The sequence below is a fragment of the Orcinus orca genome, chromosome 1 (assembly GCF_937001465.1).
Source record: "Orcinus orca chromosome 1, mOrcOrc1.1, whole genome shotgun sequence".
NCBI lineage: Eukaryota > Metazoa > Chordata > Mammalia > Artiodactyla > Delphinidae > Orcinus > Orcinus orca.
Window position 1 is genome coordinate 66,295,876 of NC_064559.1, and position 20,642 is coordinate 66,316,517.

The 20,642-nt window shown below is 48.7% G+C and overlaps 1 long non-coding RNA gene across 1 annotated transcript in view; it reads left to right on the forward strand.

Moving 5' to 3' along the window:
- LOC125965155 (uncharacterized) overlaps positions 1–20,642 on the forward strand; it is a 961,575-nt gene that overhangs the window by 907,865 nt on the left and 33,068 nt on the right. Inside the window, exon 2 of the long non-coding RNA XR_007478729.1 lies at positions 10,624–10,709. This is a non-coding gene — a long non-coding RNA (uncharacterized LOC125965155). The remainder of the gene's footprint in view (positions 1–10,623; positions 10,710–20,642) is intronic.

Sequence of the window (20,642 nt, forward strand, 5' to 3'; positions counted from 1 at the left end):
TTTGGAAGAGTTTGAGAAGGATAGGTGTTAGCTCTTCTCTAAATGTTTGATAGAATTCGCCTGTGAAGCCATATGGTCCTGGGCTTTTCTTTGTTGGAAGATTTTTAATCACAGTTTCAATTTCAGTGCTTGTGATTGGTCTGTTCATATTTTCTATTTCTTCCTGATTCAGTCTTGGCAGGTTGTGCATTTCTAAGAATTTGTCCATTTCTTCCAGATTGTCCATTTTATTGGCATAGAGTTGCTTGTAGTAATCTCTCATGATCTCTTTTATCTCTGCAGTGTCAGTTGTTACCTCTCCTTTTTCATTTCTAATTCTATTGATTTGAGTCTTCTCCCTTTTTTTCTTGATGAGTCTGGCTAGTGGTTTATCAATTTTGTTTATCTTCTCAAAGAACCAGCTTTTAGTTTTATTGATCTTTGCTATTGTTTCCTTCATTTCTTTTTCATTTATTTCTGATCTGATTTTTATGATTTCTTTCCTTCTGCTAGCTTTGGGTTTTTTTTGTTCTTCTTTCTCTAATTGCTTGAGGTGCAAGGTTAGGTTGTTTATTCTAGATGTTTCCTGCTTCTTAAGGGGGCTTGTATTGCTATAAACTTCCCCCTTAGAACTGCTTTTGCTGCATCCCACAGGTTTTGGGTCGTTGTGTCTCCATTGTCATTTGTTTCTAGGTATTTTTTGATTTCCTCTTTGATTTCTTCAGTGATCACTTCATTATTAAGTAGTGTATTGTTTAGCCTCCATGTGTTTGTATTTTTTACAGATCTTTTCCTGTAATTGATATCTAGTCTCATGGCATTGTGGTCAGAAAAGATACTTGATACAATTTCAATTTTCTTAAATTTACCAAGGCTTGATTTGTGACCCAAGATATGATCTATCCTGGAGAATGTTCCATGAGCACTTGAGAAAAATGTGTATTCTGTTGTTTTTGGATGGAGTGTCCTATAAATATCAATTAAGTCCATCTTGTTTAATGTATCATTTAAAGCTTGTGTTTCCTTATTTATTTTCATTTTGGATGATCTGTCCATGGGTGAAAGTGGGGTGTTTAAGTCCCCTACTATGAATGTGTTACTGTCGATTTCCCCTTTTATGGCTGTTAGTATTTGCCTTATGTATTGAGGTGCCCCTATGTTGGGTGCATAAATATTTACAATTGTTATATCTTCTTCTTGGATCGATCCCTTGATCATTATGTAGTGTCCTTCTTTGTCTCTTTTAATAGTCCTTATTTTAAAGTCTATTTTGTCTGATATGAGAATTGCTACTCCAGCTTTCTTTTGGTTTCCATTTGCATGGAATATCTTTTTCCATCCCCTTACTTTCAGTCTGTATGTGTCTCTAGGTCTGAAGTGGGTCTCTTGTAGACAGCATATATAAGGGTCTTGTTTTTGTATCCATTCAGCTAATCTGTGTCTTTTGGTGGGAGCATTTAGTCCATTTACATTTAAGGTAATTATCGATATGTATGTTCCTATTCCCATTTTCTAAATTGTTTTGGGTTCGTTATTATAGGTCTTTTCCTTCTCTTGTGTTTCTTGCCTAGAGAAGATCCTTTAGCATTTGTTGTAAAGCTGGTTTGGTGGTGTTGAACTCTCTCAGCTTTTGCTTGTCTGTAAAGGTTTTAATTTCTCCATCAAATCTGAATGAGATCCTTGCTGGGTAGAGTAGTCTTGGCTGCAGGTTTTTCTCCTTCATCACTTTCAGTATGTCCTGCCACTCCCTTCTGGCTTGTAGGGTTTCTGCTGAGAGATCAGCTGTTAACCTTATGGGGATTCCCTTATGTGTTATTTGTTGTTTTTCCCTTGCTGCTTTTAATATGCTTTCTTTGTATTTAATTTTTGACAGTTTGATTAATATGTGTCTTGGCGTATTTCTCCTAGTATTTATCCTGTATGGGACTCTCTGTGCTTCCTGGACTTGATTAACTATTTCCTTTCCCATATTAGGGAAGTTTTCAACTATAATCTCTTCAAATATTTTCTCAGTCCCTTTCTTTTTCTCTTCTTCTTCTGGAACCCCTATAATTCGAATGTTGGTGTGTTTAATGTTGTCCCAGAGGTCTCTGAGACTGTCCTCAGTTCTTTTCATTCTTTTTTCTTTATTCTGCTCTGCAGTAGTTATTTCCACTATTTTATCTTCCAGGTCACTTATCCATTCTTCTGCCTCAGTTATTCTGCTATTGATCCCATCTAGAGTATTTTTAATTTCATTTATTGTGTTGTTCATCGTTGCTTGTTTCATCTTTAGTTCTTCTAGGTCCTTGTTAACTGATTCTTGCATTTTGTCCAATCTATTGTCCATTCTATCTCCAAGATTTCGGATCAACCTTACTATCATTATTCTGAATTCTTTTTCAGGTAGACTGCCTATTTCCTCTTCATTTGTTAGGTCTGGTGCATTTTTATCTTGCTCCTTTATCTGCTGTGTGTTTTTCTGTTTTCTCATTTTGCTTATCTTACTGTGTTTGGGGTCTCCTTTTTGCAGGCTGCAGGTTCGTAGTTCCTCCTGTTTTTGATGTCTGTCTCCAGTGGCTAAGGTTGGTTCAATGGGTTGTGTAGGCTTCCTGGTGGAGGGGACTAGTGCCTGTGTTGTGGTGGATGAGGCTGGATCTTGTCTCTCTAGTGGGCAGGTTCACGTCTGGTGGTGTGTTTTGGGGTGTCTGTGGCCTTATTATGATTTTAGACTGCCTCTCTGCTAATGGGTGGTGTTGTGTTCCTGTTTTGCTAGTTGTTTGGCACAGGTTGTCCAGCACTGTGGCTTGCTGGTCGTTGAGTGAAGCTGGGTGCTGGTGTTAAGATGGAGGTCTCTGGGAGATTTTCGCCATTTGATATTATGTGGAGCTGGGAGGTCTCTTGTGGACCAGTGTCCTGAAGTTGGCTCTCCTACCTCAGAGGCAGAGCCCTGACTCCTGGCTGGAGCACCAAGAGCCTTTCATCCACACGGCTCAGAATAAAAGGGAGAAAAAGTAGAGGGAATTAGTAGAAGTATGAGGAAAGAAAGAAGGAAAGGAGGGAAGGAAGGAGGGAAGGAAGGAAGGAAGGAAGAAAAAGAAAGAAGCAACGAAGGAAAGAAGGCAAGAAGGAACGAAAGGAGGGAGGGAGGGAGGGAGGAAGGAAGGAAGGAAGGAGGGAAAGAAGGAAAAACAGAAAGAAAGAAGATACAGTAAAAATAAAATAAAGTATAATAAAGTTATTGAATTAAAAAATTCTTATTTAGGAAAAAAAAAAAGGGACGGATAGAACCTTAGGACAAATGTTGGAAGCAAAGCTATACAGACAAAGTCTTACACAGAAGTGTACACATACACCCTCACAAAAAGAGGTAAAGGGGGAAAAATCATAAATCTTGCTGTCAGAGACCACCTCCTCAATTTGGGATGATTCATTGTCTAAAGGAGGGAAGGAAGGAAGGAAAGAAAGAAAGAAAAAGAAAGGACGAAGGTAAAGTATAATAACGTTCTTAAAATTAAAATTGATTATTAAGAAAAAAATTTTAAGAGAAAACCATGAAGGGATAGAACCCTAGGACAAATGGTGAAAGCAAGACTATACAGACAAGATCTCACACAGAAGCATACACATACACATTCACAAAAAGAGGAATAGGGAAAAAAATCATAGATCTTGCTCCCAAAGTCCACCTCCTTAATTTGGGATGATTGGCTGTCTATTCATGTATTCCACAGATGCAGGGTACATCAAGTTGATTGTGGAGCTTTAATCCGCTGCTTCTGAGGCTGCTGGGAGAGATTTCCCTTTCTCTTCTTTGTTCTCACAGCTCACAGGGGCTCAGCTTTGGATTTGGCCCTGCCTCTGCGTGTAGGTCGCTGGAGGGCGTCTGTTTTTTGCTCAGACAGGACGGGGTTAAAGGAGCCGCTGATTCGGGGGTTCTGGCGTACTGAGGCTGGCGGGGAGGGAGGGGCATGGAATGCGGGGCGGGCCTGCGGCGGCAAAGTCTGGCGTGACCCTGCACCAGCCCGAGGCCCGCCGTGTGCTCTCTCGGGGAAATCGTCCCCGGATCCCGGGAACCCGGCAGTGGCGGGCTGCACAGACTCCACGGAAGAGGGGCGTGGAGAGTGACCTGTGCTCGCACACAGGCCCCTTGGTGGCGGCAGCAGCAGCCCCAACGTCTCCCGCCCGTCTCTGGGGTCCGCGCCTCCAGCTGCGGCTTGTGCCCGTCTCTGGAGTCCGCACCCTCAGCCGCGGCTCGCGCCCGTCTCTGGGGTCTGCGCCCTCAGCAGCGGCTCACGCCCGTCTCTGGGGTCCGCGCTTTCAGCCGCGGCTCGCGCCCGTCTCTGGGGTCCGCGCTTTCAGCCGCGGCTCGCGCCCGTCTCTGGGGTCCGCACTTTCAGCCGCGGCTCGCGCCCGTCTCTGGGGTCCGCGCTTTCAGCCGCGGCTCGTGCCCGTCTCTGGAGTTCCTTTAAGCAGCATTCTTAAACCCCTCTCCTCAAGCACCAGGAAACAAAGAGGGAAGAAAAAGTCTCTTGCCTCTTCGGCAGGTGCAGACTTTTCCCCGGACTCCCTCCCGGCTACCTGTGGTGCACTAACCCCTTCAGGCTATGTTCAAGCCGCCAACCCCAGTCCTCTCCCTGCGCTCCGTCCGAAACCGAAACCCGAGCCTCAGAGCCTCAGCTCGCAGCCCCGCCCACCCCGGTGGGTGAGAAGACAAGCCTCTCGGGCTGGTGAGTGCCGGTCGGCACCGATCCTCTGTGCGGGAATCTCCCCGATTTGCTCTCCGCACCCGTTGCTGTGCACTCCTCCGCAGGTTCGAAGCTCCCCCCTCCGCCTCCCGCAGTCTCCGCCCGCGAAGGGGCTTCCTAGTGTGTGGAAACTTTTCCTCCTTCACAGCTCCCTCCCACTGCTGCAGGTGCCGTCCCTATCCTTTTGTCTCTGTTTATTCTTTTTATCTTTTGCCCTACCCAGGTACGTGGGGAGTTTCTTGCCTTTTGGGAGGTCTGAGGTCTTCTGCCAGCCTTCAGTAGGTGATCTGTAGGAGTTGTTCCACGTGTAGATGTATTTCTGGTGTATCTGTGGGGAGGAAGGTGATCTCCGCATCTTACTCTTCCACCATCTTCCTGCTCCTGGATCAATCCATAGGTTTTAAGATACTTACTAGTCAGGTATATTCTTAGGCGTTTAATATGGGGTGTTGAGTCACTTCGTTGAGCAAGGAGTAGCTCTTGTCTATTACATATTTGGCTTATGGAACGGTATCTGTGCTAATTTCTATCTCTGGTTTTATGCAGTACCCCAACTCACCTTTCCCCTTAAGCAAGCATAAGTTGGTTTTCTACATTTGAGACCCTGTTCTGTTTTGTAATTCAGTTCCTGTGTAGCCAAGTTTACATTCCGTGTATTAGTGATATCTTATGATGTTTCTTTTTCTGTGTGACTTATTTCACTTAGAATAATCGTAAATGAATCCACTCATTATGCTGCTACGGGCCTGATGACATAGATTTCATTGCTGAGTGATATTGCATTGTACGTAAGTACCACAACTTCTTTATCCATTTTTCGCTTTCTGGGATATTGAAGTTGTACCGTAAACGAGGTTCTTGTAAACAGAGCCATGCCAAACTCTGGGGTGGCTGTGTCTTTTTGATTTTAATTTCCCTAAGCTATAAGACCATAAGTGGAAGTGCCCTAGGCTCTGTTGCTTTGTTTTTTAGATGTTTCAGGAAACACCATACACTTCTCCAGAGTGGCTGTTGGCAATTTCCATCCCGCCCATCAGCATAACAAGGCTCCCAATTCTCCATGGCCTGTCCTGCCTTTCTGGATTTTATACTTTATTCAGATGGCCCTTCTGACCGGGGGTAAGTGAGACTTCATTGTAGTGCAGATTTCCTTTGCAAGCTTGCTTGGTTGGCCAAAAAGGACGTATGCGTTTTTTCCTGAATATATTCAGGAAAAAACGCATACGTCCTTTTGGCCAAGTGAATCATTGTGGACGTTCTGCCTGTTTTCCTATGCTTTAAATGTAATTCCAGTCTACCTCCTGTAATCGGTTTCCTGCAATTCTGCCACGCTTTCAAATCCTCTTCGCACCCATACTTCAATATATTTTTGGACGATAGCTGTCATTTATAACTCTGCAGGTTTGTGAATTACAGGGCCCCTGAGCTCCTTTCTTCAACTCGCTTTCTTGTGAGCTGGCCGCAAACCCGCAAGACTGCTTCAGGCCCTAATCTGCTTCTGGCAGGGCACGCTGAGCCTTTGGTTAATTCCTCTTCCTGGTGGGAAATGAGTGTTAAATATGCCCGTCCAGACACCTACCTCACTCTCAACCCCTTGGTGATGTGGGTCCTCTGGTTTGTGGCCACCTTTGCTGGGTTCCTCACCTTTCGATGATGTGGCCCCACTAGTGTGAGGACACTCCTGCCTGGTTCTCATCCACGTGGTTATGTGGACCCCCTGGTGAGAGTCTGTTCCTGGCTGTGTTCCTCACCCTTCTGTGAGGGAGACCCTCTGCTGATAGGTCACTCCTGCATGGCTGGCACACATTGCCTTGGTGAAGTCAGCCGTGTGGTGGCAGTTGGAGCGTGCTGGGAATCTCCTCCCACCAGTGATGAGGGCCCTTTTGGCTCAGGCCCTAACTGCTGGGCTCACCAACTTTTCTTAGTGAGCCCAATGATGCTTGGGCACTCCTCTTAGGATCCCATCTCCATGGGGATGTGGGCCTTCTGCTCTGAGGTTCCAACGGCTGGGTTGATCACAATTTCATGATGTGGGCTCTCTGGTGTTAGTTCACTGTGGCCTGGATCCCATAGCCTCTGTGCTCTTGGCCGCCTGCTGGGAGGTTCCAACTGCTGGATTCCTCACTTTTTTAATTTTTTGGGCCCTCTGTTGTGAGGATCCTCCTGCCTGCCTCACTCCCAGCCCCTTCGTGATGTGTGTCCTCTGGTTTGAGGCCACATGTGCTGGGTTCCTCACCTTTCGATGATGTGGGACCAATGGTCTTAGGAGACTCCTGCCTGGTTCACATCCCCTTGGTGATGTGGGCCCTCTGTTGAGAGTCTGATCCTGGCTGGGTTCCTCACCCTTCTGTGAGGTGGGCCGTCTGCTGTGAGGTCACTCCTTCCTGGCTTGCTCACCTCGCCTTGTGGACATGAGTCCTCTGGTGGCACTTGGAGCCTGCTGGGAGCCTCCTCCCCTCGGTGATGAGGGCCCTCTGGCGTCAGGCCCTAACTGCTGGGCTCCCCACATTTTGTGATGTGCGCCCAGTGGTTCGAGGACACTCCATCCAGGTTCACATCCCCATTGGGATGTGGGCCTTCTGCTCTGAGGTCCCAACGGCTGGGTTGTTCACAGTTTCATGATGTGGGCTCTCTGCTGTTAGTTCACTCTGGCCTGGATGCCATAGCCTCTGTGCTCTGGGCCGCCTGCTGGGAGGTTCCAACTGCTCGATTCCTCAACTTTTGTATTCTATGGGTCCTGTGTTGCGATGGTCCTCCTGCTTGCCTCACTCACAACCCCTTCGTGATGTGGGTCCTCTGGTTTGAGGCCACATGTGCTGGGTTCCACAACTTTCAATGATGTGGCCTCACTGGTGTGAGGACACTCCTGCCTGGTTCCCATCCCCTTGGTGATGTGGGCCTTCTGGTGACAGTCTTATCCTGGCTGGGTTCCTCACTCTTCTGTGAGGTAGGCCCTCTGCTGTGAGGTCAATCCTGCCTGACTTGCACACATCACCTTGGCGACGTGGGCATTCTGTTGGCACATGGAACCTGCTGGGAGCCTCCTGCCCTTGGTGATGATGGCCCTCTAGCATCAGGTCCTAACTGCTGGGCTCCCCACGTTTTCTGATGTGAGCCCAGTGTTGCCGGGACACTCCTGTCAGGTTCCCATCCCCATGGGGATGTGGGCTTTCTGCTCTGAGGTCCCAACGCCTGGGTTGCTCACAGTTTCATGATGTGGGCTCTCTGCTGTTAGTTCACTCCTGCCTGCATCCCATAGCTTCTGTGCTCTCGGCCGCCTGCTGGGAGGTTCCAAATGCTGGATTCCTCACCTTTTTTATTCTTTGGGCCCTCTGTTTTTAGGCTACTCCTACCTGCCTCACTCCCATCCCCTTTGTGATGTATGTCCTCTGATATGAGGCCGCATGTGCTGGGTTCCTCACCTTTCGATGATGTGGCCCCACTGGTGGGAGGACAGTCCTGACTGGTTCCCATCCCCTTGGTGTTGTGAGCCCTCTGGCGAGAGTCTCATCCTGCCTCGGTTCCTCACCCTTCTGTGAGATAGGCCCTCTGCTGTGAGGTCACTACTGCCTGTCTGGCGCATGCCACCTTGTAGACGTGGGCCATCTGTTGGCAGTTGGAACCTGCTGGGAGTCTCCTCCCCTCAGTTATGAGGGCCCCCTGGCGTCAGGCCCTAACTGCTGGGCTCCTAACATTTTCTGATATGTGCTAAGTGGTGCGAGGCCACTCCTGCCAGGTTCCCATCCCAATGGGGATGTGGGCCTTCTGTTCTGAGGTCCCAACGGATGGGCTGCTCACAGGTTCATGATGTGGGCCCTCTGCTGTGAGTTCACTGCGGCCTGGATCCCATAGCCTCGGTGCTCTGGGCCACTTGCTGGGAGGTTCCAACTGCTGGATTCCTCAACTTTTATATTCTGTGGACGCTGTGTTGGGAGGCCGGTTCTGCCAGCATAATTCTGAACCCCTTGGTGATGTGGTTCCTCTGGTTTGAGGCTACATGTGCTGGGATCCTCACCTTTCGATGATGTTGTCCCACTGGTGTGGGGACACTCCTAGCTGGTTCCCATCCCCTTGGTGATTTGGGCCCACTGGTGCGAGTCTGATCCTGACTGGGTTCGTCACACTTCTCTGAGGTGAGCCCTCTGCTGTGAGGTCATTCGTGCCTGGTTGGCACACATCGCCTTGGTGACGTCAGCCCTCTGGTGGCAGTTGGAGCCTGCTGGGAGCCTCCTTCCCTTGGTGATGAGGGTCCTCTGGCATCAGGCCCTAACTGCTGGTCTCCCAAAATTTTCTGATACATTCTCAGTGGTGCGAGGACACTCCTACCAGATTTCCATCCCCATGGGGATGTGGGCCTCCTGCTCTGAAGTCCCAATGGCTGGGTTGCTCAGTTTCATGATATGGGTTCTCTTCTGTGAGTTCACTGTGGCCTGCATCCCATAACCTCGGTGCTCTGGGCCGCCTGCTGGGAGGTTCCAACTGCTGGATTCCTCACTTTTTTATTCTATGGGCCCAGTGTTGTGAGGCTACTCCTGCCTGCCTCACTCCGAGGCCCTTGGTGATGTGGGTCCTCTGGTTTGAGGACACATGTGCTGAGTACCTCACCTGTCAATGATTTGGCCCCACTGGTGTGAAGACACTCCTGCCTGGTTCCCATCCCCTTGGTGATGTGGGCCCTCTGGTGAGAGTCTGATGTTGGCTGGGTTTCTCACCCTTCTGTGAGGTGGGACCTCTGCTGTGAGGTAACTCCTGCATGGCTTACTCACATTGCCTTGGCAACGTGAGCCCTCAGGTGGCAGTTGGAGCCTGCTGGGAATCTCCTCCCCTCAGTTATGAGAGCTCTGGATAAAACACATATGCACTTTTTTGCCAAGTGCATTATTTTCCAAGTTCTGTCTCTTTCCTATACTTTAAGAGCGACTCCCGTGTACCTTCTGAAATCGGTTTCCTGCAATTCTGCCCCGCTTTCAAGTCCTCTTGGCAGCCTTACTTCAATATATTTTGGACCATAGCTGTCATTTATAACTCTGCAGGTTTGTGAATGACAGTGCCCCTGAGCTCCTTTCTTCAACTCGCTTTCTTGTGAGCTCTCCACAACACCGCAAGATTGCTTCAGGCCCTAGTGTGGTTCCGGCACGGAATGCTGAGCCTTTGGTTAATTCCTCTTCCTGGTGGGAAATGAGAGTTAAATTTGCCCGTCCAGACACCTCCAGCTAGTCTCTCATTGGTTCTCCCTATACCTGTTCATTTTCCACAGAAAGTGCAAACTGGGCCAAACAGGAGGTTAAAGGCACTGACTCTCCAAGTGGGGAGAGTGTTAGTAAAGCGTCTGGAATGTTGCACCCGAGTACCAGGGGACGAAAACTGAGACACTTTTGAACACGTTTCCTGATCACACGGTGGATCATACTCTGGGTTCCACATGCATATTTTAGCTGAAGGAAGAATCCCTTAAACCTGAAGAGTTGAGACCCATGGAATGGGTACCATGCAGTATGACTTCAGAGGGCCTGCATTTGCTCACCGAACCTTACCAATCCTATCACTGCTGCATTTATGCCGCTGTACACACGCTTGATTCTCTTTCGGAGACATATAAATCCATCGGTTTTAAGATTCTTACTAGTCAGGTATATTCTTAGGCGTTTAATATGGGGTGTTGTGTCCATTTCGTTGAGCAAGGAGTAGGTCTTGTATATTACATAGTTGGCTTATGGAACGGTATCTGTGCTAATTTCCATCTCTGGTTTTATGCAGCACCCCAACTCACCTTTCCCCTTAAGCAAGCATAAGTTGGTTTTCTACATTTCAGACCCTGTTCTGTTTTGTAATTCAGTTCCTGTGTAGCCAAGTTTACATTCCGTGTAGTAGTGACATCTTATGATGTTTCTTTTTCTCTTTGATTTATTTCACTTAGAATCATTGTACCTGAATCCACTCATTATGCTGCTACGGGCCTGATGACATAGATTTCATTGCTGAGTGATACTGCATTGTACGTAAGTACCACAACTTCTTTATCCATTTTTCGCTTTCTGTGATATTGAACTTGTACCGTAAACGAGGTTCTGGTAAACAGAGCCGTCCCCATCTTTTGGGTGGCTGTGTCTTTTTGATTTTAATTTCCCTAAGCTATAGGACCATAAGTGGAAGTGCCCTAGGCTCTGTTGCTTTGTTTTTTAGATGTTTCAGGAAACACCAAACACTTCTCCTGAATGGCTGTTGGCAATTACATCCCGCCCATCAGCATAACAAGGCTCCCAGTTCTCCATGGCCTGTCCTGCCTTTCTGGATTTTACCCTTTTTTCAGATGGCCCTTTTGACCGGGGGGCAGTGAGACTTCATTGTAGTGCAGATTTCCTTTGCAAGCTTGCTTGATTGGCCAAAAAGGGCGTATGCGTTTTTTCCTGAATATATTCAGGAAAAAATGCATACGCCCTTTTTGGCCAAGTGCATCATTGTGGACGTTCTGCCTCTTTTCCTATTCTTTACATGCAATTCCAGTCTACCTCCTGAAATCGGTTTCCTGCAATTCTGTCCCGCTTTCAATTCCTCTTGGTAGTCTTACTTCAATATATTTTTGTTCGATAGCTGTCATTTATAACTCTGCAGGTTTGTGAATGACAGTGTCCCTGAGCTCCTTTCTTCAACTTGCTTTCTTGTGAGCTGGCCGCAACACCGCAGGATTGCTTCAGGCCCTAGTGTGGTTCCGGCACGGCACGCTGAGCCTTTTGTTAATTCCTCTTCCTGGTGGGAAATGAGAGTTAAATTTGCCCGTCCAGATACCTCCAGCTAGTCTCTCATTGGTTCTCCCTATTCCTGTTCATCTTCCACAGAAATTGCAAACTGGGCCAAACAGGAGGTTAAAGGCACTGACTCTCCAAGTGGGGAGAGTGTTAGTAAAGTGTCTGGAATGTTGCACCCGAGTACCAGGGGACGAAAACTGAGACACGTTTGAACACGTTTCCCAATCAGACGGTGGATCATACTCTGGGTTCCACATGCATGTTTTAGCTGAAGGAAGAATCCCTTAAACCTGGAGAGTTGAGACCCATGGAATGGGTACCATGCAATATGACTTCAAAGGGTCTGCATTTGCTCACCGAACCTCACCAATCCTATCACTGCTGCGTTTATGCCGCTGTACACACGCTTGATTCTCTTTCAGAGACATATAAATCCATAGGTTTTAAGATTCTTACTAGTGAGGTATATTCTTAGGCGTTTAATATGGGGTGTTGAGTCCACATCGTTGAGCAAGGAGTAGCTCTTGTCTATTACATATTTGGCTTATGGAACGGTATCTGTGATACTTTCAATCTCTGGTTTTATGCAGCACCCCAACTCACCTTTCCCCTTAAGCAAGCATAAGTTGGTTTTCTACATTTGAGACCCTGTTCTGTTTTGTAATTCAGTTCCTGTGTAGCCAAGTTTACATTCCGTGTATTAGTGATATCTTATGATGTTTCTTTTTCTGTGTGACTTATTTCACTTAGAATCATCGTACCTGAATCCACACATTATGCTGCTACGGGCCTGATGACATAGATTTCATTGCTGAGTGATATTGCATTGTACGTAAGTACCACATCTTCTTTATCCATTTTTCGCTTTCTGTGATATTGAACTTGTACCGTAAACGAGGTTCTTGTAAACAGAGCCGTCCCAAATTTTGGGGTGGCTGTGTATTTTTGATTTTAAATTCCCTAAGCTATAGGACCATAAGTGGAAGTGCCCTAGGCTCTGTTGCTTTGTTTTTTGGATGTTTCAGGAAACACCATACACTTCTCCAGAGTGGCTGTTGGCAATTTACATCCCGCCCATCAGCATAACAAGGCTCCCAGTTCTCCATGGCCTGTACTGAATTTCTGGATTTTACACTTTTTTCAGATGGCCCTTTTGACCGGGGGGCAGTGAGACTTCATTGTAGTGCAGATTTCCTTTGCAAGCTTGCTTGGTTGGCCAAAAAGGGCGTATGCGTTTTTTCCTGAATATATTGAGGAAAAAACGCATACGCCCTTTTTGGCCAAGTGCATCATTGTGGACGTTCTGCCTCTTTTCCTATGCTTTACATGCAATTCCAGTCTACCTCCTGAAATCGGTTTCCTGCATTTCTGCCCCGCTTTCAAGTCCTCTTGGCAGCCTTACTTCAATATATTTTTGGACGATAGCTGTCATTTATAACTCTGCAGGTTTGTGAATGACAGTGCCCCTGAGCTCCTTTCTTCAGCTCGCTTTCTTGTGAGCTGGCCGCAACATCGCAGGATTGCTTCAGGCCCTAGTGTGGTTCCGGCACGGCACGCTGAGCCTTTGGTTAATTCCTCTTCCTGGTGGGAAATTAGAGTTAAATTTGCCCATCCAGCCTCCTCCAGCTAGTCTCTCATTGGTTCTCCCTATTCCTGTTCATTTTCCACAGAAATTGCAAACTGGGACAACAGGAGGTTAAAGGCATTGACTCTCCAAGGGGGAGAGTGTTAGTAAAGCGTCTGGAATGTTGCACCCAAGTACTAGGGGCCGAAAACTCAGATACATTTGAACACATTTCCTGATCACATGGTGGATCATACTCTGAGTTCCACATGCATGTTTTATTTGAAGGAAGAATCCCTTAAACCTGGAGAATGGAGACCCATGGAATGGGTACCATGCAATATGACTTCAAAGGGTCTGCATTTGCTCACGGAACCTCACCAATCCTATCACTGCTGCTTTTATGCCGCTGAACACACGCTTGATTCTCTTTCAGAGACATATAAATCCATAGGTTTTAAGATTCTTACTAGTCAGGTATATTCTTAGGCGTTTAATATGAGGTGTTGAGTCCACTTCGTTGAGCAAGGAGTAGCTCTTGCCTATTACATATTTGGCTTATGGAATGGCATCTGTGCTAATTTCAATCTCTGGTTTTATGCAGCACCCCAACTCACCTTTCCCCTTAAGCAAGCATAAGTTGGTTTTCTACATTTGAGACCCTGTTCTGTTTTGTAATTCAGTTCCTGTGTAGCCAAGTTTACATTCCGTGTAGTAGTGATATCTTATGATGTTTCTTTTTCTGTGTGAATTATTTCACTTAGAATCATCGTACCTGAATCCACTCATTATGCTGCTATGGGCATGATGACATAGATTTCATTGCTGAGTGATATTGCATTGTATGTAAGTACCACAAATTCTTTATCCATTTTTCGCTTTCTGTGATACTGAACTTGTGCCGTAAACGAGGTTCTTGTAAACAGAGCCGTCCCAAACTTTAGGGTGGCTGTGTCTCTTTGATTTTAATTTCCCTAAGTTATAGGACTATAAGAGGAAGTGCCCTAGGCTCTGTTGCTTTCTTTTTTGGATGTTTCAGGAAACACCATACACTTCTCCAGAGTGGCTGTTGGCAATTTACATGCCGCCCATCAGCATAACAAGGCTCCCAGTTCTCCATGGCCTGTCCTGCCTTTCTGGATTTTACACTTTTTTCAGATGGCCCTTTTGACTGTGGGGCAGTGAGACTTCATTGTAGTGCAGATTTCCTTTGCAAGCTTGCTTGGTTGGCCAAAAAGGGCATATGCATTTTTTCCTGAATATTTTCATGAAAAAATGCATATGCACTTTTTGGCCAAGTGTATCATTTTGGACGTTCTGCCTCTTTTCCTATGCTTTACATGCAATTCCAGTCTACCTCCTGAAATCGGTTTTCTGCAATTGTGCCCCGCTTTCAAGTCCTCTTGGCAGCCTTACTTCAATATACTTTTGGACGATAGCTGTCATTTATAACTCTGCAGGTTTGTGAATTACAGTGCCCCTGAGCTCCTTTCTTCAACTCGTTTCTTGTGAGCTGGCCACAACACCGCAGGATTGCTTCAGGCCCTAGTGTGGTTCTGGCACGGCACGCTGAGCCTTTGGTTAATTCCTCTTCCTGGTGGGAAATGAGAGTTAAATTTGCCCGTCCAGACACCTCCAGCTAGTCTCTCATTGATTCTCCCTATTCCTGTTCATCTTACGCAGAAATTGCCAACTGGGCCAAAAAGGAGGTTAAAGGCACTGACTCTCCAAGTGGGGAGAGTGTTAGTAAAGCGTCTGGAATGTTGCACCCGAGTACCACGGGACGAAAACTGAGACACATTTGAACATGTTTCCCGATCACACGATGGATCATACTCTGGGTTCCACATGCATGTTTTAGCTGAAGGAAGAATCCCTTAAACCTGGAGAGTTGAGACCCATGGAATGGGTACCATGCAATATGACTTCAAAGGGTCTGCATTTGCTCACCGAACCTCACCAATCCTATCACTGCTGCGTTTATGCTGCTGTACACACGCTTGATTCTCTTTCGGAGACATATAAATCCATAGGTTGAAAGATTCTTACTAGTCAGGTATATTCATAGGCGTTTAATATGAGGTGTTGAGTCCACTTCGTTGAGCAATGAGTAGCTCATGTTATTACATATTTAGCTTACGGAACGGTATCTGTTTTTATTTCAATCACTAGTTTTATGCAGCACCCCAACTCACCTTTCCCCTTAAGCAAGCATAAGTTGGTTTTCTACATTTGAGACCCTGTTCTGTTTTGTAATTCAGTTCCTGTGTAGCCAAGTTTACATACCGTGTAGTAGTGATAACTTATGATGTATCTTTTTCTGTGTGACTTATTTCACTTAGAATCATCGTACCTGAATCCACTCATTATCCTTCTACGGGCCTGATGACATAGATTTCATTGCTGAGTGATATTGCATTGTACGTAAGTGCCACAACTTCTTTATCCATTTTTCGCTTTCTGCGATATTGAAATTGTACCGTCAATGAGGTTCTTGTAAACACAGCCGTCCCAAACTTTGGGGTGGCTGTGTCTTTTTGATTTTAATTTCCCTAAGCTATATGACTATAAGTGGAAGTGCCCTAGGCTCTGTTGCTTTGTTTTTTAGATGTTTCAGGAAACACCATACACTTCTCCAGAGTGGCTGTTGGCAATTTACATCCCGCCCATCAGCATAACAAGGCTCCCAGTTCTCCATGGCCTGTCCTGCCTTTCTGGATTTTACACTTTTTTCAGATGGCCTTTTTGACCGGGGGGAAGTGAGTCATCATTGTAGTGCAGATTTCCTTTGCAAGCTTGCTTGGTTGGCTAAAAAGGGCGTATGCATTTTTTCCTGAATATATTGAGGAAAAAACGCATACGCCCTTTTTGGCCAAGTGCATCATTGTGGACGTTCTGCCTCTTTTCCTATGCTTTACATGCAACTCCAGTCTACCTTCTAAAATTGGTTTCCTGCAATTCTGCCCGACTTTCAAGTCCTCTTGGCAGCCTTACTTCAATATATTTTTGGACGTTATCTGTCATTTATAACTCTGCAGGTTTGTGAATTACAGTTCCCCTGAGCTCCTTTCTTCAACTCGCTTTCTTGTGAGCTGGCCGCAAACACGCAAGACTGCTTCAGGCCCTAATCTGCTTCTGGCAGGGCATGCTGAGCCTTTGTTTAATTCCTCTTCCTGGTGGGAAATGAGTGTTAAATATGCCCGTCCAGACACCTACCTCACTCTCAACCCCTTGGTGATGTGGGTCCTCTGGTTTGTGGCCACCTTTGCTGGGTTCCTCACCTTTCGATGATGTGGCCCCACTAGTGTGAGGACACTCCTGCCTGGTTCTCATCCACGTGGTTATGTGGACCCCCTGGTGAGAGTCTGTTCCTGGCTGTGTTCCTCACCCTTCTGTGAGGGAGACCCTCTGCTGATAGGTCACACCTGCATGGCTGGCACACATTGCCTTGGTGAAGTCAGCCGTGTGGTGACATTTGGAGCGTGCTGGGAATCTCCTCCCCCCGGTGATGAGGGCCCTCTTGCGTCAGGCCCTAACTGCTGGGCTCACCAACTTTTCTTAGTGAGCCCAATGATGCTTGGGCACTCCTCTTAGGATCCCACATCCATGGGGATGTGGGCCTTCTGCTCTGAGGTCCCAACGGCTGGGTTGTTCACATTTTCATGATGTGGGCTCTCTGGTGTTAGTTCACAGAGGCCTGCATCCCATAGCCTCTGTGCTCTTGGCCGCCTGTTGGGAGGTTCCAACTGCTGGATTCCTCACTTTTTTAATTTTTTGGGCCCTCTGTTGTGAGGATCCTCCTGCCTGCCTGACTCCCAGCCCCTTCGTGATGTGTGTCGTCTGGTTTGAGGCCACATGTGCTGGGTTCCTCACCTTTCGATGATGTGGGACCAATGGTCTTAGGAGACTCCTGCCTGGTTCACATCCCCTTGGTGATGTGGGCCCTCTGTTGAGAGTCTGATCCTGGCTGGGTTCCTCACCCATCTGTGAGGTGGGCCGTCTGCTGTGAGGTCACTCCTCCCTGGCTTGCTCACCTCGCCTTGTGGACATGAGCCCTCTGGTGGCACTTGGAGCCTGCTGGGAGCCTCCTCCCCTCGGTGATGAGGGCCCTCTGGCGTCAGGCCCTAACTGCTGGGCTCCCCACATTTTGTGATGTGCGCCCAGTGGTGCGAGGACACTCCAGCCAGGTTCACATCCCCATTGGGATGTGGGCCTTCTGCTCTGAGGTCCCAACGCCTGGGTTGCTCACAGTTTCATGATGTGGGCTCTCTGCTGTTAGTTCACTCCTGCCTGCATCCCATAGCTTCTGTGCTCTCGGCCGCCTGCTGGGAGGTTCCAACTGCTGGATTCCTCACCTTTCTTATTCTTTGGGCCCTCTGTTTTTAGGCTCCTCCTGCCTGCCTCACTCCCATTCCCTTTGTGATATGTGTCCTCTGATTTGAGGCCACATGTGCTGGGTTCTGCACCTTTCGATGATGTGGCCCCACTGGAGGGAAGACAGTCCTGACTGGTTCCCATCCCCTTGCTGATGTGGGCCCTCAGGTGAGAGTCGGATCCTGGCTGGGTTCCTCACCCTTCTGTGAGGTGGGCCCTCTGCTGTGAGGTCAATCATGCCTGTCTGGCACACGTCACCTTGGCGACGTTGGCCCTCTGGTGGCAGTTGGAGTGTGCTGGGATCCTCCTGCCCTCGGTGATGAGGGCCCTCTTGCCTTAGGCCATAACTGCTGGGCTCCCCACATTTTCTGATGTGCGCCAAGTGAGTGAGGACACTCTTGCCAGGTTCCCATCCCCATGGGGATATGGGCCTTCTGCTCTGAGGTCAAAACGGCTGGCTTGCTCACAGTACCATGATGTGGGCCCTCTGCTGTGAGTTCACTCCGGCAAGGATCCCTTATCATCGGTGCTCTGAGCCGCCTGCTGGGAGGTTCCAACTGCTGGATTCCTCAACTTTTTTATTCTATGTGCCCTCTGTTGTGAGGCTCCTCCTGCCTGCCTCACTGCCAGCCCCTTGGTGATGACTGTCCTCTGGCTTGAGGCCACATGTGCTGCGTTCCTCACCTTAAGATGATGAGGCCCCACTGGTGTGAGGATAATCCTGACTGGTTCCCATCCCCTTTGTGATGTGGCTCCTCTGCTGAGAGTCTGATCCTGGCTGGGTTCCTCACCCATCTGTGAGGTGGGCCCTCTACTATCAGGTAACTCTTGCCTGGCTTGCTCACCTCGCCTTGTTGACATGAGCCCTCTGGTGGCACTTGGACCCTGCTGGGAGCCTCCTCACCTCTGTGATGAGGGCCCTCTGACGTCAGGCCCTAACTGCTGGGTTCCCCAACTTTTCTTAGTGAGCCCAGTGATGCTCGGGCACTCCTCTTAGGTTCCCATCTCCATGGGGATGTGGGCCTTCTGCTCTGAGGTTCCAACGGCTGGGTTGATCAAAATTTCATGATGTGGACTCTCTGCTGTTAGTTCACTGTGGCCTGGATCCCATAGCCTCTGTGCTCTTGGCTGCCTGCTGGGAGGTTCCAACTGCTCGATTCCTCAACTTTTGTATTCTATGGGTCCTGTTTTGTGATGCTCCTCCTGCCTGCCTCACTCACAACCCCTTCGTGATGTGGGTCTTCTGGTTTGAGGCCACATGTGCTGGGTTCCGCAATTTTCTATGATGTGGCCCCACTGGTGTGAGGACACTCCTGCCTGGTTCCCATCCCCTTGGTGATGTGGGCCTTCTGGTGACAGTCTTATCCTGGCTGGGTTCCTCACTCTTCTGTGAGGTAGGCCCTCTGCTGTGAGGTCAATCCTGCCTGACTTGCACACATCACCTTGGCGACGTGGGCCCTCTGTTGGCACATGGAACCTGCTGGGAGCGTCCTGCCCTCGGTGATGATGGCCCTCTAGCATCAGGCCCTAACTGCTGGGCTCCCCACGTTTTCTGATGTGAGCCCAGTGATGCCAGGACACTCCTGTCAGGTTCCCATCCCCATGAGGATGTGGGCTTTCTGCTCTGAGGTCCCAACGCCTGGGTTGCTCACAGTTCCATGATGTGGGCTCTCTGGTGTTAGTTCACTCCTGCCTGCATCCCATAGCTTCTGTGCTCTCGGCCGCCTGCTGGGAGGTTCCAAATGCTGGATTCCTCACCTTTTTTATTCTTTGGGCCCTCTGTTTTTAGGCTACTCCTACCTGCCTCACTCCCATCCCCTTTGTGATGTATGTCCTCTGATATGAGGCCACATGTGCTGGGTTCCTCACCTTTCGATGATGTGGCCCCACTGGTCGGATGACAGTCCTGACTGGTTCCCATCCCCTTGGTGTTGTGGGCCCTCTGGTGAGAGTCTCATCCTGCCTCGGTTGCTCACCCTTCTGTGAGATAGGCCCTCTGCTGTGAGGTCACTACTGCCTGGCTGGCACATGCCACCTTGTAGACGTGGGCCCTCTGTTGGCAGTTGGAACCTGCTGGGAGTCTCCTCCCCTCAGTTATGAGGGCCCCCTGGCATCAGGCCCTAACTGCTGGGCTCCTAACATTTTCTGATATGTGCTAAGTGGTGCGAAGCCACTCCTGCCAGGTTCCCATCCCAATGGGGATGTGGGCCTTCTGTTCTGAGGTCCCAACGGCTGGGCTGCTCACAGGTTCATGATGTGGGCCCTCTGCTGTGAGTTCACTGCGGTCTGGATCCCATAGCCTCGGTGCTCTGGGCCGCTTGCTGGGAGGTTCCAACTGCTGGATTCCTCAACTTTTATATTCTATGGACCCTGTGTTGTGAGGCCGGTCCTGCCAGCCTCATTCCGAACCCCTTGGTGATGTGGTTCCTCTGGTTTGAGGCTACATGTGCTGGGATCCTCACCTTTCGATGATGTTGTCCCACTGGTGTGGGGACACTCCTGCCTGGTTCCCATCCCCTTGGTGATGTGGGCCCTCTGGTGAGAGTCTGATCCTGGCTGTGTTCCTCACCCTTCTGTGAGGTGGGCCCTCTGCTGTGAGGTCACTCCTGCCGGGCTGGCACACATCGCCTTGGCGACGTTGGCCCTCTGGTGGCAGCTGGAGCCTGCTGGGAGCCTCCTCCCCTCGGTGATGAGTGCCCTCTAGCGTCAGGCCCTAACTTCTGAGCACCCCACGTTTTCTGATGTGAGCCCAGTGATGCCAGGACACTCCTGTCATGTTCCCATCACCATGGGGATGTGGGCCTTCTGCTCTGAGGTTCCAATGTCTGGGTTGCTCACAGTTTCATGATGTGGGCTGTCTGGTGTTAGTTCACTCTGGCCTGCATCCCCTAGCCTCTGTGCTCTGGGCCGCCTGCTGGGAGGTTCCAAATGCTGGATTCCTCACCTTTCTTATTTTTGGGCCCTCTGTTATGAGGCTCCTCCTGCCTGCCTCACTCCCAGCCCCTTGGTGATGGGTGTCCTATGGTTTGAAGCCACATGTTCTGGGTTCCTCACCTTTAGATGATGTGGCCCTACTCATGTGAGGACACTCCTGCCTGGTTCCAATCCATTTGGTGATGTGGGCCCTCTGGTGCGAGTCTGATCCTGACTGGGTTCGTCACACTTCTCTGAGGTGGGCCCTCTGCTGTGAGGTCATTCGTGCCTGGTTGGCACACATCGCCTTGGCGACATCAGCCCTCTGGTGGCAGTTGG